The sequence below is a fragment of the Heterocephalus glaber genome, unplaced genomic scaffold (genome assembly GCF_053883595.1).
Source record: "Heterocephalus glaber isolate CG9 unplaced genomic scaffold, H.glaber_assembly_v1.0 deba00000943, whole genome shotgun sequence".
In the NCBI taxonomy this organism is placed as follows: Eukaryota; Metazoa; Chordata; class Mammalia; order Rodentia; family Bathyergidae; genus Heterocephalus; species Heterocephalus glaber.
In genome coordinates this window covers 9,174,286-9,190,859 of record NW_028258175.1, presented here as the reverse complement: position 1 = coordinate 9,190,859, position 16,574 = coordinate 9,174,286, and the positions used below count along the sequence as shown (strand labels likewise).

General features: G+C 42.5%; 1 protein-coding gene across 9 annotated transcripts in view; it reads left to right on the top strand.

The window, feature by feature from the left end:
- The window catches only part of Cpped1 (calcineurin like phosphoesterase domain containing 1), a 149,493-nt gene that overhangs the window by 71,192 nt on the left and 61,727 nt on the right, over nucleotides 1-16,574 (top strand). The window lies entirely within an intron of this gene.

The window sequence follows — 16,574 nt, the reverse complement described above, 5'->3', positions numbered from 1 at the left end:
GCCATACACCTGTAAGGTGAAGACCGCTCTAGGAGCTGGAAGGGCTCTCTAGAGGATGTTCCCCCTCCCAGATCCAAGGTTTTAGGTAAGAGCAGTTCCGCTGCTCAGGCCATGCTCACTCAGGCCTGCCCTACGGTGGGCGGTGTTCATCTCCTATGGGGCTGCCTGCACAAAGGACTGCAGACCAGGTGGCCTGGAAAGCAGAATTTTATTTTCTAAAATTTTGGAGGCTGAAAGTCCAAGATGAAGGTGGCAGCACAGCTGGTTCCTCCTGAGGCATCTTCTCCCTGCATCTTCACAGAGTCGGCCCTCTGTACCTGGGTCCTAATCGCTACTTGGAAGGACACCACTCATAGTGACGAGGTGCACCCCAGTGGCCTACCTGCCTGAAGACCCTGTATCCAAATCCAGTCACACCCTGAAGTACCGGGGCTCAGAGCTCTAACATACGAGTTTGAGAGGGAGCGTAGCTTAGCCCGACAGGCGTGTCCTAGGCACTGTAGCTTCACAGATTGCAGTAAGCCAGGGATTGCCAGGCATGGCCAGTTGCTCTTTTGGGGGAAGCTCTTGAAGACAGGAGTGATACCATGTGTGTGTGTACAAATTGGGTTGGGACGGGGTGGAGAAGTCAAAGCTCTGCTGTCCTCATCACGACGCCTGGACTGATGCGGAAGGATTCTGAGGCTGCCCAGCTGAGGACCTGCTACTGATACTGGGGTGAGAAGGGCGAGAGATGAGTGTTTTGTGTATATCCTAACATCTTCGATTTCTGCATTCAGCCCATCTCAAATTACACCAAATCCACAACATACTTAAACATCTTTACTGTGCAAAGAAAATGCTGCCCGGGTTTGCTCCTTATTTCATGGCGCAGCCTGGGGGACTGCAGTGAAGTCGGTGTGCAGATGGGAGAGGACCGGGAGGGTAGAGCAGCGGACTTGCTGCCGGAAAGTGGCTGCCACAGCTTGTCATCATCTGCCTGCCTGCAGCTGGCCCTGCTGGAGGAATCATTTGGTTTGCAAGTGACTGATTCAGGTCTCCTTACTCAAAGGCTGTATCGATCCTGCTGTTATTTTCACTGCTACTTGTATTGAGCCTGGAAGTCGGCTCCATCTGCCCCCAAATGAGGAAAGGCTGTTAGTATCCCCTAGTATCACCTGCATGTTCCACTTACTGAAGTTTTCCTCCTATTTAATTTTCAAATTGCCAGCAGTGGTTGATGTATCAGGATCACTTCTCATTTGAGTTCTTATGCCCACAGAAAATAGGAATTATAGAAGTCTTATTTTCTTTACCCTAAGCCACCTCCTTTCCTGTCTGTTTGCTTCTAAGTATATTAGTTTGCTTGTTCTTGTTGGGAACAAAAGAAAAAACAACTTCTTACTAAAACAGTGACGGATTCTTAACACTGTTGAAATCTAGACTCAGTGTCTGTTATTTAGACAACTTCCATAGGGGAGAGAAAATATTTGGAGGGCCCCAGAGATGGATGGCTGTTTTTAACAGTAGTTTGCTGCTACAATTTTGCCCCCTTTGTGTGTTGCTGGCTGGGACTGGTTAAGTGGGGAGGGAAACACAGAGGTTTGGTGCTTATTTCTTGTTCTCTCTTTTCTGCAAGAGACTTATATTCCTCAGTGGGTCGCAGCAGCTTCCTTCCTCCTTTACCCCCAAAGAGGAAGACAAAATATGTATTATTGTGATGTTTTGCACGTGGCAGGTAAGCACTGCATTTCCATGGTATCTACCTATATTTCTGGTTGAGATACATTGTAAGTGAAATATAGTGCAGCCCAAATGTGTGGGGGGGGAATGTCAGTAACGTGAACACCTGTGTTCTTGGACATGCAGTAACCCACTTAGGTTCTCAATAAATAAACAGTAAATTGGAGTGCATTAAAATCCTAAGGACGGTGTCATGACCAAGAGTTCATCTCATCCCTCCAGGGTCTTACTACTGCTTCTGAAATCCCATAGCAGTACTCCGTGAGCAGCCTTCCTGGTCCATTGTGATGTTCACTCTTCATCCACGCTGCCCAGAAGATTTTACCTGTGAGATAAATGTACTGCTTATGGGACTTTTGTCCTAATAACAACATCAATTGTGTTGAGCTGTAAACAAAATTTTTCAAACCTGCATAAAGTCAGATACCCATGTTCATGTCAGAGGTACAGAAAACAAGAAGGGCCCTTATTTTAGAGCTTCCTTTTCCAAAAATCCTGCGCCCCCCCCCCCACTATTCTGATCAGTCTCCCTGAGTAACATCCCCGGGAAGGAAAAACAAGACCACCCACTTACAAGCAAGAGTATATTCCATGCAGATGATGAGCTGTGTGCAAAGACTTCCACCCTGCCTCCTTGAGGCTTATCCAGGGAGATAGGAGACCATTTATTTTTGCTTAGTTCCAATAGTAGTCTGATAAAAACATGCATGTTTGTGTGCATGTGGTAGAATGTATGTGGAATTAGCATACATGCAGGTAGATATGTGTTTACTTTTTAAGGTCGTATGTGCATATGGGAGAAATGTGTGACATCCCACATACAGGTAGGCAGTGTAAATCAGTCTTTCCCACACCGTGAATAACAGTTTCATCCCTAGCAAACTTAGCAGTTTCTCATGTGTTTTTTAGAGACATTGCTAAGATTATTTATGCTATTATTTATACTGATTATTATGTTTTTCTCCTTGTTTTCATAATTTTATTTATTTATGTTTTTAATAAAAAATCTAGTTATATGGACCAAGATTCAAAAGGTACAAAAGAATGTATAAGAATCTCTCCGAACTCACTTCCTTCTCCAGAGGCAGCACACAGTACCAGTTTTTAAGACATCCTTCCAGAGATCATATATACATGTGTGTATAGTTCTTCTGTTACATTGTATTAGTCAGCTATCCCATCACTGAGGCACAGTATTGACACTCATAATCCAAAGGAGGAAACGTTTAATTTAGGTCATGGTTTTAGGGGATGCAGTCCATGGTTGGCTGACTCCAAGGCAGGAACCTCATGCAGAAACCTCATGCTCATGTGGTGGAGCAAAACTGCTTAGTTCATTGAGGCTAGGAGCAAACAGGGAAACAGTGCCATAGTGGAAGGGGCCAGGGACAGACATAGACCCCGTGAACCTCCATGACCCATCCAGACACACCCAGGAGCATGCTCTGCTAATTTGCTAGGCTGACATATCAGGAAGCTGACGTGTCAAGATTAATAGTCTTTGTGTGTGTGTGTGTGTGTGTGTGTGTGTGTGTGTGTGTGTGTGATTAGCAAATTAAGTTTGCTGTGTTGATCTTACTTCTTTCCCTGGCATGCCCAGCTTGCAATTTGAAAGCTGTATGTGGACAGCTGGTAATGCACCCCCACAAAAACAGTAAACTTTTAACATTATTATGTGACTTTTATTAATATTTTTCATGACTCAATTGTATGATGCTTGAGTGGAAGACAACTCTTCTGCACTCGGCGTTCCCCAGACAAGCCGAAAGGGTTGGACATCCATGGTTAGACAACTTATCTCTTATCTTTTTTATGGCTGTATAGTATTCCCCTATATGGACAGACTGATTTATCTCCCCAGTCTCCTGTCTGTGCCCAAGTGAGCCTGTTGTACTGATGTGCTCCAGGGCTGAAGTTAGGGTAAAATGAGCATGATACCCAGGGAACAGAATTTAAGGAGGCTTTAGTTCTCAGGACCGTGTAGATGCAGAATTAGCACCTCTACAAACCTAGAAGTAAGAACCTTCTTAAATCCTGTACCTCACTCCCCTCATCCTAGGCCCAGCCCAGATAATGGTTTTTCAAAGAGGCACAATGTATTTTTAAAAACCCAGCAACTTGTTTGTACCTTATTCTTTTTTTTTTTTTTTTTTTTTTTTTTTTGGTACCAGGGATTGAACTCGGGTCCTTGCGACCTTATTCTTGCCCATATTGTTGGGGAAATTCCCAGATGTTAACATGCTGGGTCAGAATGAATATGTATTTTCCAATGTGCATAATGGAAACCATTTATATCACAGCCAGCTCTATGAGAGAGTGCTGCCCTCTGCCCTCAGCAGCACATAAGGAACTAGCTGACTAGCTGTTTAAGGGGTTGCACCTGAAATCATAATCTGGAATCTCAATATAGCAACTCAGGGAGCTGACTGGAGGGCAGCCCCTCAGCAGTGTTCATCTCGTACCTGCCGTTCGTACAATCAGGAAGAGACAGTACCATTCAGTACCATTTATTTATTGCTGAGAATACAGTCCTGGCTCCAGAATGAGGCTGGATTAGCTCAAATGGTACCTGTCTCTAGGGTTGGCAGACTTGGTAAGTAAAGATATAGGAACCCAAATACTGCATAAAATATCTTCATACTAAAACATGACCCATTCTTCACTTTTAACTGGGCCTCCCTAGTTGATCTGGCAACTTTACCTGGGCTAAAATCCAGCTATACCACTTCTGAACTCTGTGACCTTGAGTAAATTTCTCAGCCTGTGCCTCAGTTTTTTCATTTGTACCATTAACTCTTCCCCTTCGAGGTTTGTAAAACCCAATGGGATAATTGGTGTGGTGCTCACAGCTCAGCCTAGTGCATACTCTGGAAACCTCAGCTCTTCTCCTGACTCTGGTTTGCATGTTCCTTTCTGCCTCACTTCCCAGAAGGCACCCATGTCTCTTCTTACCTCTCCATTTGCCCACAAAAGTCCCCGCCCTCTTGTCCTTTCCCTCACTCCAGCAGGCCTGGTTCCTTCAACACCTTTTGATTTGGAGAGGAATGTCACTGCCTCTGGGAAGGTGCATCCCAGGGGCTCAGTTGTCCGCCCCCCTGCTCCAGCCCCGAGCTCCCAGGGTGCCCGTGGCCCCATCACACAACCCATTGCTCATGATTGGCATCCCGCCATCATCTTTTGCATGTCTGGGTCCCTCTGTAGACCTTGAGCTTCTTGAAGCCAAAGTAACATCTTACTGATGTTGGTGTGGCCACCACCTAGCACGTAGTGGGACATCAGGTAAGTGTTAAATAAATGCCTAACTAAATTCAAGTAATTTCAGGTTTTCCAGCCCTATAGTGCCTGGGGCTGTTTAGATGTTTGCCTCTGGCTTTGAAGAGCACTGGCTGTTCTTGGAGTTTAACGGTGACTTTAGATTAAATTGTGTATTTAAACTTGTAAATGGCAAGCTGGGTGCAGCGACATGTGCCTGGAGTCGCAGCTATCTGAGACACTGAAGCAAGAAGGATTATTCCAGAGTACGAGTTCCAGACCACTGGGCAACATAGCAAAACCCCATCTCAAATCAAAACAAACAAAATCCTAAAATCCCAAATAGGATGAAGATTTACAGGCACAGCCCCTAGTGCTGCAGTTCAGATGATATGATGGAATCTTGAAGTGAAAAAAGGCGCTCTTTCCAGCAAGGCTGTTTCAGCATCCAACGTCCCGGAGGCTCTAAACAGAAATGAACTGTGCTCGCTTCCTCTGCCCAAAGGACTGGTCAGGACTAGAGGTGAATCTGCGTATAACTAACTGCCCTGGAACTTCTCTGTCTCTGGGTGCTGCATTGTTTTTGTCAGCCCTGAGGGCTGTTCACCTGTAGCGAGTGCCTGGTCGCATTCTGTTCTTCAGGTGAATATGCTCTTGTTGTGTGTGTCCATGCCTTACAGCTGCACCAAGGTTAGCTCTGCAGAAGACAGATACTTCGGGGGTGATAGGTTATGGAAGGCCCTGACCAGTAATAACAGGTTCAAATGATTATTCCATTTACACATTTTTATCCTCCAAGTTTTCTCCTTCAAACAGGATAAAGCTTACACATATTTAGATGATCTCTTTTCTTCCCATTCCTGTTACCATAGCCCAGTTCCAGACTTTATTACCTTTTGGCTAAAAACCATAAATCACCTCTTTGCCGTCCCCTCTCCCTGCTTTCTCTTCCTCATAAAGCATCCTACTGCCCTTGGCCAGTGCATCTTCAGGAAGACACGGTCCTCCTAAACTGACTTCCTCATCCTCAGTACCCCTCTCGCCTGCCACCCCCACCACCCAGCACTGTGGGTCCTGAAAGCCAGTGCCTGTACCAGGTGGTTAGGACATTACTTTCACAAGTCCACATCAGCTCCAACCTCTGGGTATGGGCCACCCTGCTAGTCAACATGCCGTAATGGGGGCATCTGCAGCAACAGAAAACCAAGTCATCGTTGCTTAAAACGTAAGTGTTTTTTCTCTCATGCCACAGTTTGGTTACAGTCCAAGTTGGCATGGAGGGTGATGGGCCCAACATTCATCTTGTTGTTCTGTCCAGTCAGGTTAGCGGTTTAGAAATTAATTACACAGTGGCTTCAGGGTAGAGGATCGTTTTGGGAGGAGGGGTGTGCTAGAGTAGAAGCAGGGAGACAAGTGATGAAGAAGCTGTTGCTGAAGACCAGACAAGAGGTGATGAAACTCTAAACGAACATCCTGCCGAGGGCTGGAGAGAAGTGGACAGATTCCCTGGATGCTCCGCTGTGGCATAAATGCCCATAATGTCTCAGAGCCTTCACTGTTTTCCTCCATAGGGAGTGATTTTTCCTTGTGAACTTCAGGACCATAATACTTTAAGCATGTAATAGCATGGTTCAATAGCCTTCTGATAGTAATTGATTCTGGACAATAACTCGCCTTTCCTAAAAGCTGAGCCTCTGAAGTGGTAGACCTTGATGTTAGCTCACCTTGATTTCACAGTTATCACCAGCTGATCCTAAAATTCATATGGAAATTCAGGGGATGCACAAGAGCCAAAACAACCATGAAAGGGAAGAACAAAGTTGGAGGATGCACAGTTCCTAAATTCAAGTTTACTAGAAACTTCAGAAACAAAACAGTATGTTACTGGCATAAGGGTAGATGAGATTAGTGGAATAGAATTGAGCATTCAGAAATAAACTCTCACATTTAGGACCAATTGATTTTTTGCAGAGGTTCCAAAACAGTGCCATAGGGAAAGGATAGTCTTTTCTGTGCTACCCACATGAAGAAGAATGAATAGGACTCTTACCTCACATTGTGTATAAAAATTAAGTCAGAATGTTTTAAAGACCATCTCAGAACTAAAAACTATAAAAGTTTTAGAAGGAAACATAGGCATAAATCTTTGGGACCTAATATTAGGTCGTAATTCTTAGATATAATAGTAGAAGCACAAGTAATGGAAGAGAAAATGACAAATTGGACTTCAACTTGAAATTTGAAAGTTTGTATACGTCAAAGTACATATTCAAAAAAGTGCAAAGGTAACCCCGAAAATATTTGCAAATCCTATACCTGATTTGGTATCCATAATGCATAAAGAATTCTTACAGCTCAATAATGAAAAGGCAGATAACTTGATTTAAAAATGGGCAAAAGATCCGAGTAGATATTTCTCTAAAGAACATCTATAAATTTTCAATAAGCACATGAAAAGATGCTCAGTATCATTTGCCATTAGATAAATGCAAATGAAAACCACAATGAGATACCACTTCACACCCACTAGGAAGGCTATAATCAAAAAGATGAAAAGTAAAACTACTGATGGGGGGTAGCGGGTTGGGACCGTCGTGTGTACTGTTAAGAACGTAAAGTGGAGCTTTGGAAGACCATCTGTGAGTTCCAAGTAAGCATACAGTTACAGTATGACCCAGACTCCAGTATATATCCTAGATATATATACACGAGAGAAGTTCATCTGCACAAAAACTGGATGTTCATAGCAGCATTATTCCTAAGAGCCAAAAAGTAAGAACAACTGATATATCTATCAACTAATGAGCTGATAAAACATGGCCCATCTTTACAATAGAATATTAGTCAGCAATAAAGGAATGGACCACTGACATGGATTATAATATCGATGACCCCTGAAAATAGGGTGCAAAGGGAAAAATCAGTCACAAAAGACCACATATTGACAAGATCTTATTTCTGTGAAATGTCCAGAGTGGGAAGTCTAGGAAATAAGAGTAGTGGTCTCCTAGGATTAGGGTGACAGGAATTGAGGGCAGTGGGAAGTGGTGCTAATGGGTGAAGGTTTCTTTTTGAGGTGTTGAAAATGTTCTATGGCTGACTTTGGTAATGATCCATAACTCTGTGATTCTTCTAAATACCACTGAATGGCACACTTTGAAAGGGTAAAAGTTATGGTATGAATTTATATCTCAAGCTGTTATAAAAATATTTAACAAAGGGGGGTAGGAAACCGTTGTGTAATTTTTAGGCTCCTTGAGGGAATAATAGTAACAATTTTTTTAAAACTAAGAAACACTTCACATTTAGTAAGACTGGGTTAAACTAGATACACAAAACCAAGACAAACACTTTCTTCTTTGGTGATAGATTTCATTCAGATCTTACAGCAATAGTCGAGGCTTATGTTGCCCTCTCAGACTCCCTAGGTGTGTTGGCTGACTGGCTTGCTTTCCATCTGAGGGTGCGTGTGTGCGGAAGCGTGCGTGCGCGTGTGTGTGCGTGTGTGTGTGCGTGCGCCCACCTGCACGAGCATGCACTCTGAGGATTGAACCCAGGGCTTTGCACATGGTAGACAAGTGCTCCATCACTGAGCTCCACCCCGAGACCCTGAATGTTGACTTTTAAAAGTAACTGCTCTAGAACAGAATTCTGTTTATGGAAATACAGTTGTTTAGAAAGAAAGACACAGTTTGTCCTGAACATAATCTAGTTAAACATTTTTAAAAGTCGAATTGACTCATTGTGAATTTTTAAAAGAATTTTTTAGAGTGCCTTTGTGATGCATTCTCTTCTTCATTTCCTCTCTTTGCTGAGAGTGAAGAACTGAATTTATGTATCAGCCTTGGCGTTTATTTTACATTTGTTCCAAATTTAAAATACGTTTACACTTGCGTACCTAACAAAAGCTAACTTAGTATATTTGTGATGTTTTTAGACATCTTATTTTTCTGATTGTAAAATTAAGTTTTTCTTATAAAACATGCAAACTTTATAAAAAACTGAAATGTTTTCTGTCCTCCAGCCCCCTATGAACAGTTTCATTATATTCCATCTCTCAATCAATATACTGTTTTGTTGATTTATTTTCAATAAAATTGTGTCATAAATACCAGCTCCTACAAATTCCTATTTTCACTTTGGAAGTTAGCTGTATACTTGTTACTAGATTTGGCTCTACTCCAGTTTTGTTTCTTGTTCCATAGTGTGGACACACCACCAGTTCTCTATTAATGAATATATAAGCCAGTTTGGATTTTATCTTCCCGGGAAACCAGTGCTGCAATGAATGGTCATATTTTGCATTCCTGTGCACATTTCTGTAGGATAAAGTCATCGGTGGAACTGGGGAATTGGGTCACTGGATGTAATGAAATTGCTCACATTTGATGTGACATTTCCTAATTGTCCCTGAAAGGAGTTCTGACGACAATCTGAAACAGATAGGGGATGCCCTGGCTGTTCTGTTTCCAGCTGTAAGTGGACACCACCAGAGAGGTCATCTCCCAGGACCTCTCACAGCTTGTCCTGGAAGTTATTGTCCGGCACCCTCAGTACCAGTGTCTTAGCCCCGTCCCCCCACTTATCCATCTGTCTACAGGACAGTTGTGGCCTGCAGTCATCACGGCAGTCAGATTGCCAGGTGAACATGCTGTGACTTTCTTTTTTTTCTCTTTTTTTGGTACCGGGGATCAAACTCAGGTCCTTGGCTTGCGAGGCAGGTGGCGACACCACTGAGCTCAATTCCCGGCCCAAAATAAGCTTTTGCAGTGACTTTCTCTCAGTGCTAGGATGTAAGCCTGTGCGTGCTTGTGGTTCTCACCTGATCAGCTCAGGGGCAGCAGCACAGCACCAGGCTCCCTGAGGAAAAGGAAACCCTAGGAAAATCTCAGAGACCCTAAGGCTGATCTCCCTCCTCCTCTTTTGTCACTGTGGAGGGGAGGGGTAGGGAGAAGAAGAAAGAAGTTGAGTATACCCAACGTACTCAGCACTAAAGTGTGTGATCTCATTTAACTTACAGCCATTTCCATAAGGGAGGTGTCCCAGTTTTCATGTTAGGGACTAGAAAATTAAAGCTCAGAGGGCAATGTGAACATAGAATACCCCTTGGAGCAGATCAGGTCCTCTGAACCAGAGGCCCCCCCCGCTTCCCCTGAAATACCAGCCCCAGGGGCACTGTCTTGGGGCCTTCAGCAGCTGGAGGTGGATGGGAGCGGGGCTTCACCCTTCCTCTATCCAGCTGCCTCAGTGTCCCAGCACAGAAGGGTTGAAGGTACCTTGCTTTGTTTTGTTTTGGTCTTTGGCAATTTTTTTCTTTTATCATGATAAAATATACAAAATTTACCACGAGTTTTAAGTATGTGGATCAGCGGTATTATATATATTCACATTGCTGTGCAACCATCGCCACATTTATCCCCATAACTCCTTATCTTGTAAAACTGAAATTCTGTGCTCATTAAACAATCAAATCTCTTGTTCTTCACCCCCTGCAGCCTTCGGCAGCAGCCATTCTCCTTTCTGCCTCTATGAATCTGACCACTCCATGCATCATATAAGTGAAATAAGCCAGTCACAAAAAGAAAAATAGCGTGTGATTTCACTTAGCATAATGTCCTAAAGGTCCATTCATGTTATAGCTTGTGTCAAAATTCTCTTCCTTTATAAGGCTAAATAATGTTTCCTATTTCATTCAATAATATTTCATTCCAGGTACACAGTCACACACACACACGTGTGCGCGCACACCATGGTTTATGTAAGAGTCAATGGATGATTGGGTTGCTTACACATTAGCTATTTGTGCATAATGCTGCTGTGCACACGAGTGTTCACAGACCTTGCTCTCACTTCTTCTGTGCATATCACCAGCAGGGGAATTGCTGGATTATCTGCAGTTTTGTTTTTAAGCTTCTGAGGAGCTGCCTTTACTTTCCACAGTACTACCTGCACCATGTTTCATCCCCACCTAGAGTGCACAAGGCTCCCGGTTTGCCCACATCCTCATCAACGCCTGTCCTTTTCTGTGTTTGATAGTTGCCATCTTCTAGGTGTGAGATGGTGTCTCACTGTGGTTTTGATTTGCATTTCCCTAACACCTAGTGCTGTTGAGCATCTTTTCATGTGCTTAGTGGTCATTGTATTTCTTCTCTGGAAAAATGTTGCTTTCAGTCCTTTGCTCACTTTTGAACTGGGATGGTGGTGGTTGTTGAGTTTTAAGAACTGATAGTCTCAGTCTTCTGATAATCCCTGTATCAGACATATGGCTTCCAAATATTTTCTCTCATTCTGTGGTTTCCTTTTTTCTCTGTTGACAAGATTTTTTGATGCCCAAAACTTAAATTCTAGTGAGGTTCAGTCTATTTGTTTCCTCTTTTGTTCCCCATACCAACACCAAATTTTACATTGAAAAGGAGCTCTTGACTTCTACCTCTAGCCTATTTTTCTCCACATTTTTTTCTTGTCAGTTAAATGAAGTGACCCACCTCCCAGGTGCTCAGATGCCTGAGAACTATCTTGGAGTTCTTCCTCGCTTCCTTTAAGCAGTGCAACAAAGATTTCAGTCAGCCTTGCCTAACTATCTCTCAGATCCTCTCGTTAGATTCTAGTTCTTCATTGCCAAGATACAGAAATACAATTGACTTGTAAATCGACCTGGCATCCAAGCTTACCTCCCTTACTTGTGATGGGTGATGACAGAAGCTGTTTGTTTGTTTTGGGGGACTGGAATTCTGCAGAGATGGTCATGTCTTCTGAGAACAGGCAGGTTTATTCTCCCTCTCCAGCCTGAGTGTGTGTGTTACTTTTTTCTCTTTCTCACAGTGTCACACAGGCTAGGAGGTCTGTAATGTTTAGGAACAGTCCAGAGAGCAGACCTCTTGCCTTTTTCCTAATCTTAGGGGAAAGCAAGCAGTCTTTTACTGTTAAGCATGGTGTTATTTCTTATGGTGTTGTTCATAAAGGCTAAGAATATTTGTTCCTCTTCCTTCTTTCCCTAGAGAATTCACTAGGCAATATATTTAAGGCTTTTTGAGACACACCCAAGATAATTATCTCTGCCTTAATGGGTACTGACATCATGTTCCATAAATATTTTGTAATTATTACTATAATACCGTACTTTTTACCTCCATGTTTTATCTCATTGTTGCTTTTTTTTTTTTGGCAATGCTGAGGATTAAACCCAGGGCTTTCACACTGAGCTACATCTCCAGCCCTTTTTTGAATTTTTTTTTCAGTACTGGAGATCGAACTTGACCTTGCGCATGCGAGGCAGGTGGTGGCAACCACTGAGCTAAGTCCCCTGCCCTGATTATCTTTATTTTTGAGACAGGGCCTCACTAAATCACTAAATTGCCCACACAGAGCTCAAACTTGGGCTCCTCCTGCCTTGGCCTCACAGCACTCTCAGTGCACTTTTTAAAAAGGTTTTAAAATGTTTAAACATTTCACAGCTTTCTATACTTCTGTTGGTCCCACCTGGGCATCCTCTCAGTCAAGACAGGGATCTGCTCACGTCACGGTCCCTGCTTGCTTCCTACTCATTTCTCAGCAAATACCTCTCATCCGTCTTGAAGACGCTCTCCTAACAGTCCTCTCTTTCCTTCTAAGCCATTTCTGCATTGCAGTTTTTCAGTCTTTTCCCTTCTTCTCCACCTCCCTCCCTGTCCGTTCTCTGTGTGCATCCTTTCTGTGAAGGGCAGAGCCCCCTGAGATGTAGGAAACTCACAGCCTTGTCCAGGTTGCCGTCTTTCTTGTTTGTGGTGGCGGTATTAGGTCTTGTGGAGCCTGGGGTTAGGCTTCAGGTTCTTGTACATTTGCTGTAATACCATGCCAGTTTTTAGGAAGATGTGCTGTGAGCTATGATAATGGTAAGGTGTTATTGGTATTCTGATCCCCAAGAGATTCTGATACACACAAATGAGAGCTTATTAAACATACTGCAAATATTTTCATTAAAGTTGGCTTTATGTAATCTAGAATTCACTCTTTTACTTCTAAATTCTTAACTGAAAATTATGTCCTCAGCGAATGTTTTCATTCGTTCAGAAACGATTTATTGATTGTTATGTACACCCAGTAGGTCACTGATTAAAAAGGGAAGAATTTGTTATATTTGGGTTGGGGGGGGAAGATAACTAACATTTTTGCAGACTTGTTTATTATACCAGACTCTGGCCATCATTATCTTGATATGAATCCTTAGACCTGCACCAGGGGTTTGTGAGTTATCATCAATTTCATACACAATGAGACCAAGGCTCAGAGGAACAGAGAAACTTGCCCGAGGACATGCAGTTTATAAGTGACAAGGGCCAAGGACCAAGGCGCCGACTCACTGGGTCCCCTTCCAGTGCTTGACAGCAGAGGAGAGGTATTGAAAGCACTGGAAAAGCTATACAAGAGAGGCTCATCTCCAACTGGGGAGATTTGGGGAAGATGATTTCATGTTTTTAACAGGTTATTGAAGGATATTTGTGATTTCCCCCCAAATAGTATCCTTAGGAGGTTTGGAAACAGATAATCACATTACACAGTTTTCTGGTGCAGATTACTCTGAAGACAAAGTCTCCTTTCCTTGAGTCAACCTTTCTTTTGAAGTGCTCATGCTTTTCTGTTTATGCTCATTAACTCATGCCTGCTCTTACATTCCCTGGTCTGTTTCCATTACAATGTGAAGAGAAAAGTGAATATCCTTAAAATCAGGACTGGGAGATATTCTGCATCTCACTGTTTGGTAAAGTCCTTGTCCTGTGTATTAGGACAGCTCAGGGGTGTCACCCTGAAGCTATTACCTTTGCTTGTGATGCAGCTCTGTAATGCGGGCAGCTCTGTGCACTAAGTGTGTAGTTCAAGCCCCACTGCCATCACTGGTTGTCCCACTCTGGTAAGCTGCTGCATTTGCCTTAAGTGCACTTGCCAGATCAGTGCCCTGCCCCCAGGAAGTGCTAGGGGAGTGTTGGCTATTACTAAACATTGGAAAACCCCCAAATCAGTATGCATAGGAAGAAGGAAGGCTAGCAGTGGGTTTGGTGTCTTTTAGAAAACCCAACAAGGAAAATAGTGACAAATTAGCATTGATTTGTAGAGTACCTTTGAGGTAGTTTGCCGTGTTAAAGGCCTGAACGAGCAGACTGTTCGCATAGAAGAACAACCAGTAGAGTCTCAGAGGGGATCATATAAATCAGCACAGATGCCCATAGTCCAGGTTCAGCTAAAGAAGCCACATCAGTCCACGACACCTGCAAGTCTGGGCCCCAGCTCCAGCCAGGACCAATCGAGAGGCAGAGGCTGAGTACAGGTAGAACTCCAGTGTCTGGAGTACAGCTGCCTGAATGACCTGAGTTATCTTTGTTTGTTTTTTTATTTTTTTGGTACTGGGGATTGAACAAGGGTCTTTGCGCTTGCGCAGCAGGTGGTGAAACCACTGAGCTAAATCCCCAGCCCAACTGACCTAAGTTATCCTTAAGCCCTAGGATCTGAGTAAAAAGCACCTCTTTTAAAAAATATTTTTTCATCCTTTCTTCTTTCCTCCCTAACCTTCTCTTTCCCTCCCTCTTTTCCTCTCTACCAAAAATGGTATGTAAGCTTGGGAAAAGAAAGGAGGGAAGCAGGAAGGAGACATAAAAAGTGTCTCCCCTCCCTATTTCTATTTCTCATAATTAACCAGAGTCAGATTCTTTGAATCTTGGATATGTTTTATCTATAATACATGAATATCTGTAAGCCTTTTAAAAATTCATATCTGATTTTACTCCTCCATGCCTTACGTTTTTAACTTAATACATATTAAAGATCTTCTTGTAGCATCAATATAGCTCTTCTTTTTATTTTTTTATGTTATTAGAATTATATATAAAAACATTTCAGTGAGATGCTGAAATTCTGAACTCTGATGCATCTAACAATGTAACTAAAAATAAATGACATTAAAACTTGGCAGAATTACAAAGAGAAATGGATCAATCCACAGTCACAATGGCAACTTAACCAAGTCTCTCAGAAACTAATATATATCAACAAGCCAAAAGGAAAGTGTGACATAGGAGATTTAAACCACCCTATGAAGGAGTTTGATTGAGTGGGATTGTGAGGAGCTAGGTGCGCAACAGTTAGGAAAGACACAAGCTCACCTGGGATCTGCACAGCACCTGGGATGTGCTTGACCATAAAAGAAATCTCACTAACAGTAGTCTCTTTGCAGATATCATTTGTGAATTGGTTTTGTCTTTTTCCTCCATTTCTTTCCTGAGTTCTGTGGGTTTCTGTTTCACGTGTGCTGTTTTATGACTGTAGGAACTCTGAAGCCCTTTAATTCTGCATTAGGATCTTCCTTAACTGTAATTACTTCATAAGGACTTTTTGATTTCTTTTTTATTTTTACTTTTAATATGCATATAATGATTGTATATATTTATGGAGTGTACTGTGATGTACTGATTCACATGAACAATGTGTAGTGACCAAATCAGGCTAACGAGAACAGCCATCACTTTGAACATTCATTGGTTCTTTGTGTAGGGAACATTCAAAATCTTCCCTTCTTGTTTTTGAAATACACAATAGTCTACAGCATACCACCCTGAACGTGCCCAATCTCGTCTGAAATACACAATAAATCGTTCTCAACTACAGTCATTCTAGCTTTCTTTTTTTTTTTTTTTTGGTACCCGGGATCAAACTCAGGACCTCACATTTGTCAGGCAGGCACTGTGCCGCTGGGCTAAATCCCCAGCTCTAGCTTTCTTTTTAATTCATAATGGAATGTTGAGTTTAACTTTCATCACTTATGCATCATTTTTTAGGTAGGTTTTCATCATCCCCAGGGAAATTGGCCTGCTTTTTCCCATCATTTTTCTTATACTGTCTTTGCATCTCTGATACCAAGTATATCCCTCAGAACTAGCATGGTGCTGGAAGTAACATCCTTATCCTGTTTTGCTTTTCTCAGTAACTCTATATGACATCAGAGACAGTTGGGGGCACATCTGTAATTCAGTTGGCAAATTACCTGACTCCCTAGTTTAGACGGAAGAATTTGTGTCTAGTTGGCTTCCAGCTTATCTCCAGTAACTAATTCATGCCTTAAAATTAGTCAGCACCTGATAAAGGAAGGAGGAAAGAGACAGAAAGAGTCTCTCCCCTCTCTATTTCTAATTAATTAACCAGAGTCAGATTCTTTGAATCTTTGGAAGTGTTTTATTCATAATCCTTAATACATAATACATGAGTATGTGTAAACCTTTTTAAGATTAATATATGTTAGGAGGTGGGGTGTGGTCAGAAGAGCCGGGCCACCGTGGGTCCACCCAGGAGGTTGTGTCTCCCTTCCTGGCTCCTCCTGAGCTCTCTGATTCCTGGCTGCCAAGAGGCGAGCAACTTTTCCTCCACCATGCTGACTATGGACTGAAACATCTACAAACTGGGAGCCAAAATAAACCTTTCCTCCTTTAATTTGTGAGTGTCAGTTATTATGTCTCAGCAACAAGAATATGATTAAGACATTGAGTAACCATGTGGAGTTGATCTTGATATAAAATATTAGTGAAGCTTAATTTGTTTCATTTCTGAGAACACTAAAATATAGATGGCTACAACTT